Here is a 12,008-nt window from a genome sequence, read left to right as displayed (position 1 = left end):
TAATAGCCCGGTACACAAACATTTTACATAGGCTGCACTAAAAGTATCGGGAATGGAATATTTCCACTGTTCCTGTCATATTAAAATCTTTTTAATTGAAAACTCCTTGGTTTTAAAAATCGAATACCATTTATTTATTTAAAAAAAGATTCTCGGTCTTGTCACAAGGTCCTGTCAAACTTGTTTAGTCGTTGAGAAAATGGAATTGACTCGAGAAAATTCTAGAGCGATGATTTATTATGACTTTCGAAGTGGTTTAACACAAAACTGTGTGTTGACCGAATGATTTCTGCATTTGGTGATGAAGCCCCATCTAAAACCACAATTTATCTCTAGTTGGCTGAATTTCAACGTGGACGTGTCAAGCTCTGTGATGATCCCCGTCTAGGTCGTCCAAAAACTGCAGTCACCAAAGAAAACGTTGATGCTGTGCGTAAGCTGATTGAAGAAGATCAACATGTGAGATACCGGGAAATTCAGGCAACTTTAGACATTGGCATGAGTTGCAATGCAAATAATCTTGCATGAACAATTAGATGTAAAAAAGTTGTTTTCCCAATGGATACCGCATTTGCTCAGTGAAGAGCAAAAAACGGCTCGCGTTACTTGGTGCGTCAGAACTTTCGAAAGAATCTTTCACATCACGCAGGATCCTCAAATGCTGTATACAACATCGTATCAGGTGACGAATCCTGGGTATACGTGTACGAACCCGAAACAAAAAACCAGTCACGAGTTTGGGTGTTTGGAAATGAGTTTTAACTTTAATGGCTTTAGCCAACAAAAATTGTTCGTTCACGGAGTGTTGCAAAAAAATGGTGGCCACGTTTGTCTCCAAAACCTGCCATGTTGCGTCTATTCCTATTGAGGGACAAAGAACGGTTAATGCAGAATGGTATGCTAGCATTTGTTTGCCACAGGTCGTTTCTGAACTCCGTAAAGAGAACTGCAACCGCCGCATCATCCTCCATCATGACAATGCGAGTTCTCACACCGCGCACAGAACAAAAGAGTTTTTAGAGCAAGAAAACATAGAATTATTAGACCATCCGCCGTAGAGCCCCGACCTGAGCCCCAATAATTTCTATACTTGCCCTAAAATAGAGAATAAATTGCGTGGTCAGAGATTTTCATGACCTGAAGAGGCTGTGGACGCCTACAAAACGGCCATTTTGGAGACCCCAACTTCCGAATGGAATGGTTGCTTCAATGATTGGTTCCATCGTATGGAAAAATGTGTCAAATTTCGCGGGGAATACTTCGAAAAGCAATAAATACACTTTTAAATAGTAATGTTGTGTCACTTCCTTGATTCCCGAAATTTTCAGTGCCGCCCTCTTACTAGTACCAAGCGGTAAAATATGCATTTGGCTCCATACCTACTTTGTGTAATGCAATCACAGCGATTCAGTTCTCTTTATCACTCCACTCCATTTTAATATCGCAAAATAATTGTACAATGTGGTGGCGCCAAAATGAGAAAATTCAATGAACAATCATATAAAAATGACAGTTTCCAAATTTAAATGTAATATTTTGTTTATTTTTAATTGTAACAGTCTTTACGGCCAGACTAAGTATTTAGTCCAAACAAAATGGATAACTAAGTCAAAACTGCAATTAAATAATTACTTGAACAGCAGACTCATTGCACAGGTTCTTCCTTGTGGGCTCCTGTCTTCAAACCTATCAAAATTTTAGATGACCTATTTTAGGCGTGCAGCAAGGTGATTTATTTTCAGAAATTCGATTTGTTTTGATTATTTTAGTAATTACAATGATGCCCGACCCCTATTCTGAATGAGTTGTATATATTCTGGATTGCACCAAGTTGTTTTAAATCAAATGAATGAAAATATTTTCTTTTTGTTATTTTTATGAGAAAACAAGACGAGACAAGCAAGACATTCGCAAGTTGATGATAAGTGATACGCCTTTATTTCTGTGTTCTGTACCCTTGCCAATGTACTACTACAGTAAAGTCACTAGCTGAAACCCACAAATCGGAACACAATAGCGTTGGTGTGGTACCTGTACCCCTTTTCTACTTTCACTTTCTACAATTCCTACTAATAGGTGTTATAAATGTGAATGTAAGTTTGTTTGTTACGCTTTCACGCTTACCGCACACTGAACCGATTTTGATGAAATTTAATACACATATAGACTAGAGCTTGGAAAAGGATTGTGGTTTCATCTACAGGATCTACTTTACAGTTGATATTTACATATTAACCTAAGAGTTGAACAAAGCATACAAGATTTTATGAAAGAAACTCACTCAAACTCAGTTGGAAAGAGTTCATAAAATTTTGTTTTCAGTTTTATTTGTGTTATTAATTATTAATGAATCCCAGAAATGAGGGTTATCACTTTAAAAACATAACAAATTGTTTAAATGTTTTATTAAATAATGGCTCTGTCGTAAATCTTACTACTCCACAGCTGAATATCTAAGTGATCGGACAGCCTGGGACTAGATTATGATTATTTTATAGCAATAGCAGTACAATTTTGTATATTTCGTTAAAAAGAGCGCAAAAAAAGTATGCTGGTAGGGTTTCATGCGCTGTCATCCAAGATAAGTTTGTTACTACATACATAGTTATAGGTGAGATGTGCTTGAGTCGTGAGGAGGCGAGAGGCGATAGCGGGTCGCGGCGGAAGGACACCGATTCCAAAAATAACAATAATCGTAACCAGAATAAGATTAACTAATTAGATTGTATAAAAATACGCAATTATTTTTATACTTTTTAATGCACATTATATCTATTGTTTTGTAATAGTGTTTTTGAAGTCGGTTGTTTTTATTTTGTTAAATTTTTTTTTTAATATTTTAGATTTTAACATGTATCGTCACAAAGTTTTTTGTCGTCCTGTCCCTATTGGTTAGCCCCTCCCTCCTCCCTTAAGGTATAACGTATTTTATGGATTCCTCCCTTACAAGCCAGTGTCAGCTCACACGTGAAGGGTGCAGAGGTTTTAATAACAATAACAACTGCTTTATAAGGAGTGTTAATAAAAATCTAAAGCAAGGTATAAATCAAAAGTAATTTACAAACACATATAACTATCGTTGACTTTTCTGTCCCAATAAACTTATCGACGGTAACTCACCTTATCCGTGCACGCTGTCTGTCAATGGGACGACGTATAGCTTACCAGCGTTATAAAGTTTGCTGTGTTTTTCATTGCTCTGCGTCTCGGGAAATGTATTGGCAAAGATCCTTCTGAACCGGCTCATATCAATATCCGAACAAGAACTACCAGAGACCCAGTTTGGTTTCAGGCCTGTGCGAGGGATGGGTGAATCTATTTTCAGTTTGAAGCAAAAAGAAAAAAGCAAAGAGCAAGGCCAACCACTTCATCTCTGTTTCATAGACCTCGAACAGGATTCGATTGTGTTCCTCGCGATGCCCTGTGGTTAGTCCTCGAAAAATTTGGCTTGTTCGTCTTCTGCTCGATGACATGACTTGCTGCGTTTCACTAAATGGCGAACAGACAGAAGTGTCCTGGCATCCACCCGGTTTGCTCTGTATTTTGCTGTGGTGGTTGAGGAAGCCTTGTAGGATATATCAGAAGGTGTTCATATTCGCTTTCGGACGGATGGTAAGCTGTTCAACCTGATTAGACTCAAGGCTCACAGGAAAGTCTCTTATAGTGTCATCACAGAGATAACGTACGCTGACGACCTGTGTTTTGTTGCAGTATCCCCGGATGGCTTACAAATGTTAATGACCAGTCTCGACAAAACATGCAGTACGTACGGATTAAAAATCAGCGTCAAGAAGACAGAGGTTATGTCTCTGGATATACTTCAAACGGCCGGTTCCGCACTCGGTATAAGCCTAGGAGAGGACACTCTGAAACAAGTGGACAAGTTCAGATACTTGGCAAGCACAATAACATCACGTGGTGACCTGGATGCCGAAATTAATAGATGTTGCAAAGATTATTCCGGTCACATGACATACTTACGCAAATTATGCCCAGGAGCAACTTGTACTGTTGAGGAACTTAAAGCTAAAGGGAACTATAAATCTTTCAAGGTGTACCAGTAGCGTACTATGAAGCTTGTTTCTCTGTGGATGTCTGGCCAATTCAAATTCAAATATTTTTATTCAAAATAGGATTTATAATCACTTATTGAACGTCAAAATCTACCACCCATTCAAAAGAGACTGCCTCAGACCTGCGAAGAATGGGCGCAAGAAACTCAGCGGGCTTTTTTTTATATAAAATATGGATTACAATGTAATATCGTACAATAAACATTTATAATTAAAGAGCCTGAGGGTGTTCGCTTTAATCCCAGTCCGTGGTGTCATTAAGAAAATCGTTTATGCTATAATAACCTTTCCCACACAAACGTTTTTTAACAATTCTTTTAAATTTCGTAACACATATTTTGTTTTTCTCTTAATGATTCTTTAGGACCTAGGTTATAAATCGCGCGAATAACCCTGTTCTGCAGCACAAAGATAGTATTAATATCGGCCGCACTGCCCCATAACAATATACCATAGGACATAATACTATGAAAATAACTAAAGTATACTAATCTCGCCGTATGTATGTCGGTTCTCCTAGTTCAGTGCAAAGTGCTGACGTAAGAAATGTGGTTGTTACTAGTACAGAAGGTATAGTTCCCATTGATACCTATCACCCTGCTCTAGATATCAAGCTAGAGGTCAAAGCAACCTATGATCCGGAAGTAATTCCACCCAGTAACATAAGCCCAAGAAATTACTGGAACTTTAAGAAATTCGACTATGTCAAATTGTATCATTTGCTTTCTTGTACCTCATGGGACCGAGTTTTTCAAGCGAATGACTCGCCTAATGCAGTACAGTGTTTCTATAACATCCTATATGAGTTGTTTGATGCATGTATGCCGAAGAAACGTCGCATGAATTGTAAAGACCGCCGCTACCCGGTCTGGTTCACGCATGACATTATTCAAGATATAAAACAGAAGTTTAGACTGCACAGTAAGTGGATACGAAATAGATCTGATGAAACCTATAAGCAATTTTCAGACATTAGGGCTTCATTAAAGTGTAGAGTAGAGTTGGCCTGCAAAAGCCACCTTGAGCAAATTGAAAATGAAATAAAGGACAGTCCCCGTAAATTCTGGCATTTTATCACTGCACTGCGATCCAAAGGAGGTTTTGAGCCTATTGTCACATGTCAGGGTGAACCCTTCTCTGGAGTAGCAGCTGCGGAAGCCTTTGCAAGCTTTTTTGCTAGCGTTTTCTCGCCAAAAGTACCAACTTGTAGACGGATCTTGTGGTAGGTGAAGATATTAGCTGCAACAGTAATTATGTCAACATCTTAAGATTCACTCCTTCGGATATCTTTTATGGTATCAACAAACTTAAGTCTACTAGTTCTATAGGACCAGATAACATCCCATCAGTGATTTTAAAACAGACTAAAAAATTTCTATCTGAGCCACTATGTTACATATTGAATTTAGCTCTAAGAACAGGCATTTATCCTCCTCAATGGAAAATATCAAGAGTCACTCCAATTCCTAAATCATCTGGCAAGTCTGCAGTTGAACAATACCGGCCAATAGCTATACTTTCGTCTCCAGCAAAAGTTTTCGAAAATGTATTGCATAGGTTAATTTACTCACAAGTAGAAAAATATCTTTCAAATTTCCAGCACGGATTCAGAGCAAAACGATCGGTTAACACAAATCTTGTGACAATCACTAATTATATCTCCGCACGGTTGGACCGCGGCCTTCAGGTGGATGTACTTTATTTTGATTTCAAAAAAGCTTTGGACTGTGTCAATAATGACATTTTACTGAAGAAGCTTAGTAACATTGGTTTTGCACCTGAGCTTTTAAAACTCCTAGCAGACTACATGCGCGACAGGCAGCAGTTCGTTAGGTTGGGTATTTATGAATCCGCACCTTACCACACGTGCTCGGGAGTAAGTCAGGGTTCGATACTCGGTCCTTTGCTGTTTCTTCTTATGGTGAACGACTTACCGACAGTTCTTGGGAATGCACAGTGTCTCCTTTACGCAGGCGATCTTAAGTTATACACTGAAGTTCGATCAGAAGCAGACTGCATGGCGATCCAGGAGGATGTTCGTGCGTTACATGAATGGAGTACAGCAAATAGCATGGAATTTAACATATGCAAATGTTACATAATGAGTTTTGGACGTCTGAGATAGCTGATTTTATTTGACTACAAAATTGGGAACACTACACTTACCAGAACTTTAATAATGAAAGATCTGGGTGTCACATTTGACCAACAGCTCACCTTTAAAGATCATATAACAACCGTTGCAAAGGAATCTTTCCAGCGGTTAGGATTTGTCTTGAGAAATGCACGCAATTTTAAAACAGAATGTGTCTTTCGCCTTCTATATAGTGCGCTACTTCGCAGTAAATTAGAAGCAAGCTCATGTGTTTGGAACCCCCATTATTCCACCTATGACAGGCTACTTGAAAAGGTCCAAAAAACTTTTCTCACGTTTGTGTACAAACACAACTTTGGATATTTAGAAGTGGGAGAGTCACGCAGCCGTCTTTTGACGTCAGCACAATCGGGCCAGACTCGTCCGGGTTAATTACCACACTCGCACAGAATACCGGCGTGAAGTAGCGGCCTAGTGCCGCTATGTTAAGCATAAGTTAGTGTCGAGGACCGGAGGCCATTCCCCCCCCCCCATCCCCAACAAAGATTATGAAAGCGGTCCCTAAAGAGATAGTACCCCAGGAGGGTACCGGCTCTACCAGAGTCGGAGAATCCCTCCCCGAGCACTCTAGCTCGGGCTGCCCTTCATATTCTGGGGAGGGCACAGTACCGCGCATGACCAAGGACAAACGAGGCAGTAACACCACGGCACCCCGCTCCACACTCAACGTGGACTTTTGCAATATCAGGGGCATTCACTCCAACTTAAACGCCGTCCACCACCACCTTGAGACGGCGAAGCCGGCCTTGTGTTTACTTACGGAGACGCAGATATCTCGACCTAGCGATACGTCATATTTAACGTACCCCGGGTACAAAATTGAGCACAATTTTTTGCCTCATGCCGGGGTATGTGTGTACGTTAGGGAGGATATCTGCTGTCGCCGTCTCGGCAATTTTGAGGGTAGGGACCTGTCCACTCTCTGGCTCCGCGTAGATTTAGAGGACCGCGTCCGCATCTATGCGTGTGTCTACAGGTCCCATAGTGATAACGCAGAAACCGATCATCTCATGGGCTGCGTTCAAGCGGCAATTGACGACGTGCTTGCACAGATCCCCTCCGCTGAAATCGTAGTCTTGGGTGATTTCAACGGGCACAATGCCGAATGGCTTGGATCACGTACCACAGACTACGCAGGACGATCTGTGCATAATTTTGCATTGGCGTACGATCTGTCCCAATTGGTTGAGTCGCCAACGCGGCTCCTGGATGTGGATAGCCACATGCCGTCCTTATTAGATCTTCTGCTGACTACACATCCCGATGGTTACCAGGTCATTGTCGACGCCCCTCTCGGAACGTCCGACCATTGCCTGGTCAGGAGTGTAGTGCCTATACGACGCCCATGTCGCAGACCACCAGCGACCCGCCGCGTTTGGCACTACAAGTCAGCAGATTGGGATAGGATGCGTTCCTTTTTTGCATCCTACCCTTGGAGCAGGGTTTGTTTCCCTTCGGATGATCCTAGTGCCTGCGCCGTTGCAGTAGCCGATGTGATACTACAGGGCATGGATATTTTTATACCAAGCTCTGTAGTACCGATCGGTGGCAGATCACAGCCCTGGTTCGATGCGTCAGTTAAAGCAGCATCTGAATGCAAAAAACAGGCGTATCGAACTTGGGTTGCGGCGCTGGGCACAAAGGATCCGAACTGCATAGTTCTAAAGAGGAAATACAACCGTGCTTCCAGATTTTTTAAGCGGCAAATCGCCCGTGCAAAGTCAAAACACGTCGTCAAAATCGGCGAGCAGCTTTCCAGTTACCCGACCGGAACACGCAAGTTCTGGTCGTTGTCGAAAGCTGCTCTTGGTAACTTCAGCCAGCCGTCCATGCCTGGCCCATACGGCAAAAGAGAAATCCGATCTCCTGTGCACTCTTTTCGCCTCCAACTCGACTCTTGACGACAACGGAAAAACACCGCCGACCATCCCGCGGTGTCAGAGCTCTATGCCTGAAGTACAGTTCAGACAGAAAACTGTTAGGCGAGCTCTGTTTTCGTTGGACGTCAAGAAGTCGAGCGGGCCGGATGGCATTTTTCCAATCGTGCTTTGAACGTGTGCCCCTGAGTTGACGCCGGTGCTTACGCGTTTATTCCGGCACTCTTATTCCAAAGGCGTAGTCCCTGACTCATGGAAGTCAGCCCTTGTCCATCCGATCCAAACAAAAGGAGACAGTTCGGATCCGGCAAACTACAGGCCTATTGCTATTACCTCCCTGCTCTCCAAAATCATGGAGAGCATAATAAGCCGTCAGCTCTTGGTATACCTAGAGGGTCACCAGTTGATCAACGACCGACAATACGGGTTTCGCCATGGTCGGTCGGCAGGTGATCTTCTGGTATACCTAACACATAGATGGGCTGTGGCTATTGAAAGCAAGGGGGAAGGCCTGGCAGTTAGCCTGGATATAGCGAAGGCCTTTGATCGTGTATGGCATAAGGCGCTCCTCTCTAAACTTCCATCATTTGGGCTTCCCGAGAGCTTGTGCAAGTGGACCTCCAGCTTCCTCACTGGGCGCAGCATACAGGGTGTTGTCGACGGACATTGCTCGAACCCGAAGCCCGTGAATGCTGGAGTGCCCCAAGGCTGTGTGCTATCTCCTACGCTGTTTCTTCTGCATATCAATGATATGTTGGACACCTCCAACATTCATTGCTATGCAGATGACAGCACTCGTGATGCCGTATACACGGGCCATGCACGTCTCTCTCGGGAAATCGTCGACCAGTGCCGGGAGAAACTTGTGTCTTCTATCGAGTCCTCTCTTGAGAAGGTCGCGGAATGGGGTAAATTGAACCTTATCCAAATTAACCCCCAGAAGACTCAAGTTTGCGCGTTTACCACTAAAAAAACCCCATTTGTCGCATCACCGCTCTTCGACAACACTTCCCTAAAAGCCTCGCCTAGTATCGGAATACTGGGTCTCGAAATCTCGAGCGATTGCCAGTTCCGTGGCCATCTGGAGGGCAAAGCCAAATTGGCTTCAAAGAAACTGGGCGTCATTAATAGAGCACGGCAATACTTCAAGCCGGCCCACATTCTAGCGCTGTACAAAGCGCAGGTCCGGCCACACATGGAGTATTGCTGTCATCTCTGGTCTGGCGCACCCCAGTATCAGCTCAATCCATTTGACCGCGTGCAACGAAGAGCAGCTCGAATTGTCTGGAACCCAGTACTCTGTGAACGGCTGGATCACTTGGCGTTGCGTAGAGACGTCGCTTCATTGTGTGTCTTCTACCGCATTTATCACGGGGAGTGTTCCGAAGAGCTGTTTTACCTAATTCCTGCCGCCGAATTCCACCTTCGCACGACACGCCACAAGTTAGGATATCATCCTCACCATCTGGATGTGTGGCGGTCCTCCACAGTGCGGTTTACAAGGAGCTTTCTTCCACGTAGTACAAAGCTGTAGAATGAACTTCCTTGTGCGGTGTTTCCGGGACGATACGACATGGGTACCTTCAAAAAAAGCGCGTACACCTTCCTTAAAGGCTGGCAACGCTCCTGTGATTCCTCTGGTGTTGCAAGAGAGTATGGGCGGCGGTGATCACTTAACAACAGGTGACCCGTACGCTCGTTTGTCCTCCTATTCCATAAAAAAAAAATATTACCCATTGATGTTTCCTACAGCATTCCTCCTGGGCTGCCTTAGTTACAACTCGCTTAAGACCAGGAGAGCGAATGATCATTAGTCATGGTATGCAAAATAATCCGAGGTCTGATTGATGCTCCGCATCTACATGATGAGGCCAGGCGGAGTCGGAGTATAGACTCCAGACAACTATTGCCGATCCCGGAAGCACAGTCTCCTTGCTGTCCCTTTCTGTCAGACAGTTGCACGGGCCAGCTCCCCCATTCCGCGCACCCTCACTGCCCTCAATGCGCTGCTGGAAGCCTTTCCTGACTTTGACTTATTTGCGGATGCATGGAAGGAAGTCTTGAATGTTTGCCTGAGGTTCAGTGAGACACTTTGACTTCATTTACGATGTTACAAATAGGAATTATTATTGTTATTATCATTTTATTACTATTTTCTGCTATTATTATTAAGAATTGTTCTATTTGACTCATCCATTATGTTATTTTTTTAAGACGAGTGACAACGTTTGAGACGACTTTGATTCGTGTGTTGTATCAACATCTGTGTATATTTAAAATTTTCTTTATTACTTTTGACATTGTTTAAATTTTATTGTTAATTGAATTTTATGTTATTTTTTAATTTTATTTGTAAACAATATTGTATTCTGTGTTAATAAGTCTAATTGGTTATAGGCCGTTATTGTTAACAATAAATAAATAAATAAAATAAATGACATAAGCACGTCCACGAAGATTGACGTATATATGGCAACGGTACTGCCAAATCTTCCCTACTCAGCAGAGTCCTGGTGTTTGTACCGAAAACATATCCGTACGCTGGATAGGTTCCACATCAAGTGCCTTCGTAGCATCCTAAACATCAAGTGGTCTGATCGCATTCGCAATACTGAAGTGTTGAAGCGTGCGAAGTTAATGGTATTGAAGTCTACCTGATGCATCGGCAACTGCGCTTGTGTGAACACCTCTCGCGCATGTCCCATGGGAAACTGGCTAAGCGTATATTTTACGCGGAGCTTCGTGAGGGAAAGCGCAAGCAAGGTGGCCAGTTTCTTCGTTTCGAAGACGTTGCGAAGAGGCATATGAAGTGCTGTAACATAGACCCGGAAACCTGGGAGGAGCGCGCATCCCTACGGTCAGAATGGAGGCATCTCATTCAGAGTAGCGTCAAAAAGTTAAGAAGCGAGATGAAATAAAAGCGTGACCAACAGCAGCGATACACTACAATTATGAAAATGGTTCTTTAAAATGCGGCATAGGTGGCAGGACCTTCGTTGCCAAGATTGACTACGTCAGCCACATTCGGGCACACCAACGACGCCCCCCCCTACTCCTTTGCAGTCGCCGTGACCGTGTCGGTCAGGAACACATCATAGAAATTGCAAATCATGCGTCCCAATATAAGGCGATATTGTTAACGTTACGCTCGTGTTAACATTATGAATGTCACAGTATCTAGAAAATTCCTCAATGTGCTGATGAACATACAGAACATTATCAAAAATGTATTGAGAAGCAACAGTCAAAATGCTTATTTCTTTAAATTTTTCTCTGAATGATTCTTTAGGACCTAGGTTATAAGTCGCGTGAATAATAATATAATAATATATAATAATAATTCTTTTATTTCAGGCCAATTACGTCCCATAGTTAACATTAATTATTATAAAAATAATTAATTATAATTAAAAGTAAACTTAAAAACTAGAAAACCATCACTGTACAAGGGTGTGGTGTCCAAAATATAAAAATATAAAAATTCATAATATTAATTACATGTCCAATTTATTTTTTGTTATTCTCCATGTGAACAGATATCCATCGTTTATATATAGGGCTCCTGATATCGTCAGATATAGCCGTGAGGATTTTATTTTTTGAGCTGCGCAATCGACTCCAAAATGTCGCGATTCTTGTTCTTATTACAGCGAAGAAGTCAGGGTCCCCACCCTCCACGAACATGCCTGATGCGCTGCAGCATCTCGGAAGATTCATAAAGGCCCTGTATGTATCATTATACTGGACCCTTATTCTTCTAAATGCTTTGTGTGTAAATGTTACCCACAGCTGACAGGTGTACATGCCTAGGCAGTAAGCTTTGAATAGGGTAGTCTTTACATCCCTACTGCATTTAGCGAATCGTCGTGCAAGCATGTTTCCTCTAACAGCGAGGGCCCTTCG

Source organism: Leptidea sinapis, chromosome 19 (genome assembly GCF_905404315.1).
Source record: "Leptidea sinapis chromosome 19, ilLepSina1.1, whole genome shotgun sequence".
NCBI lineage: Eukaryota > Metazoa > Arthropoda > Insecta > Lepidoptera > Pieridae > Leptidea > Leptidea sinapis.
The sequence above is the reverse complement of the archived record's forward strand: the minus strand, read 5'-3'. Positions refer to the sequence as shown.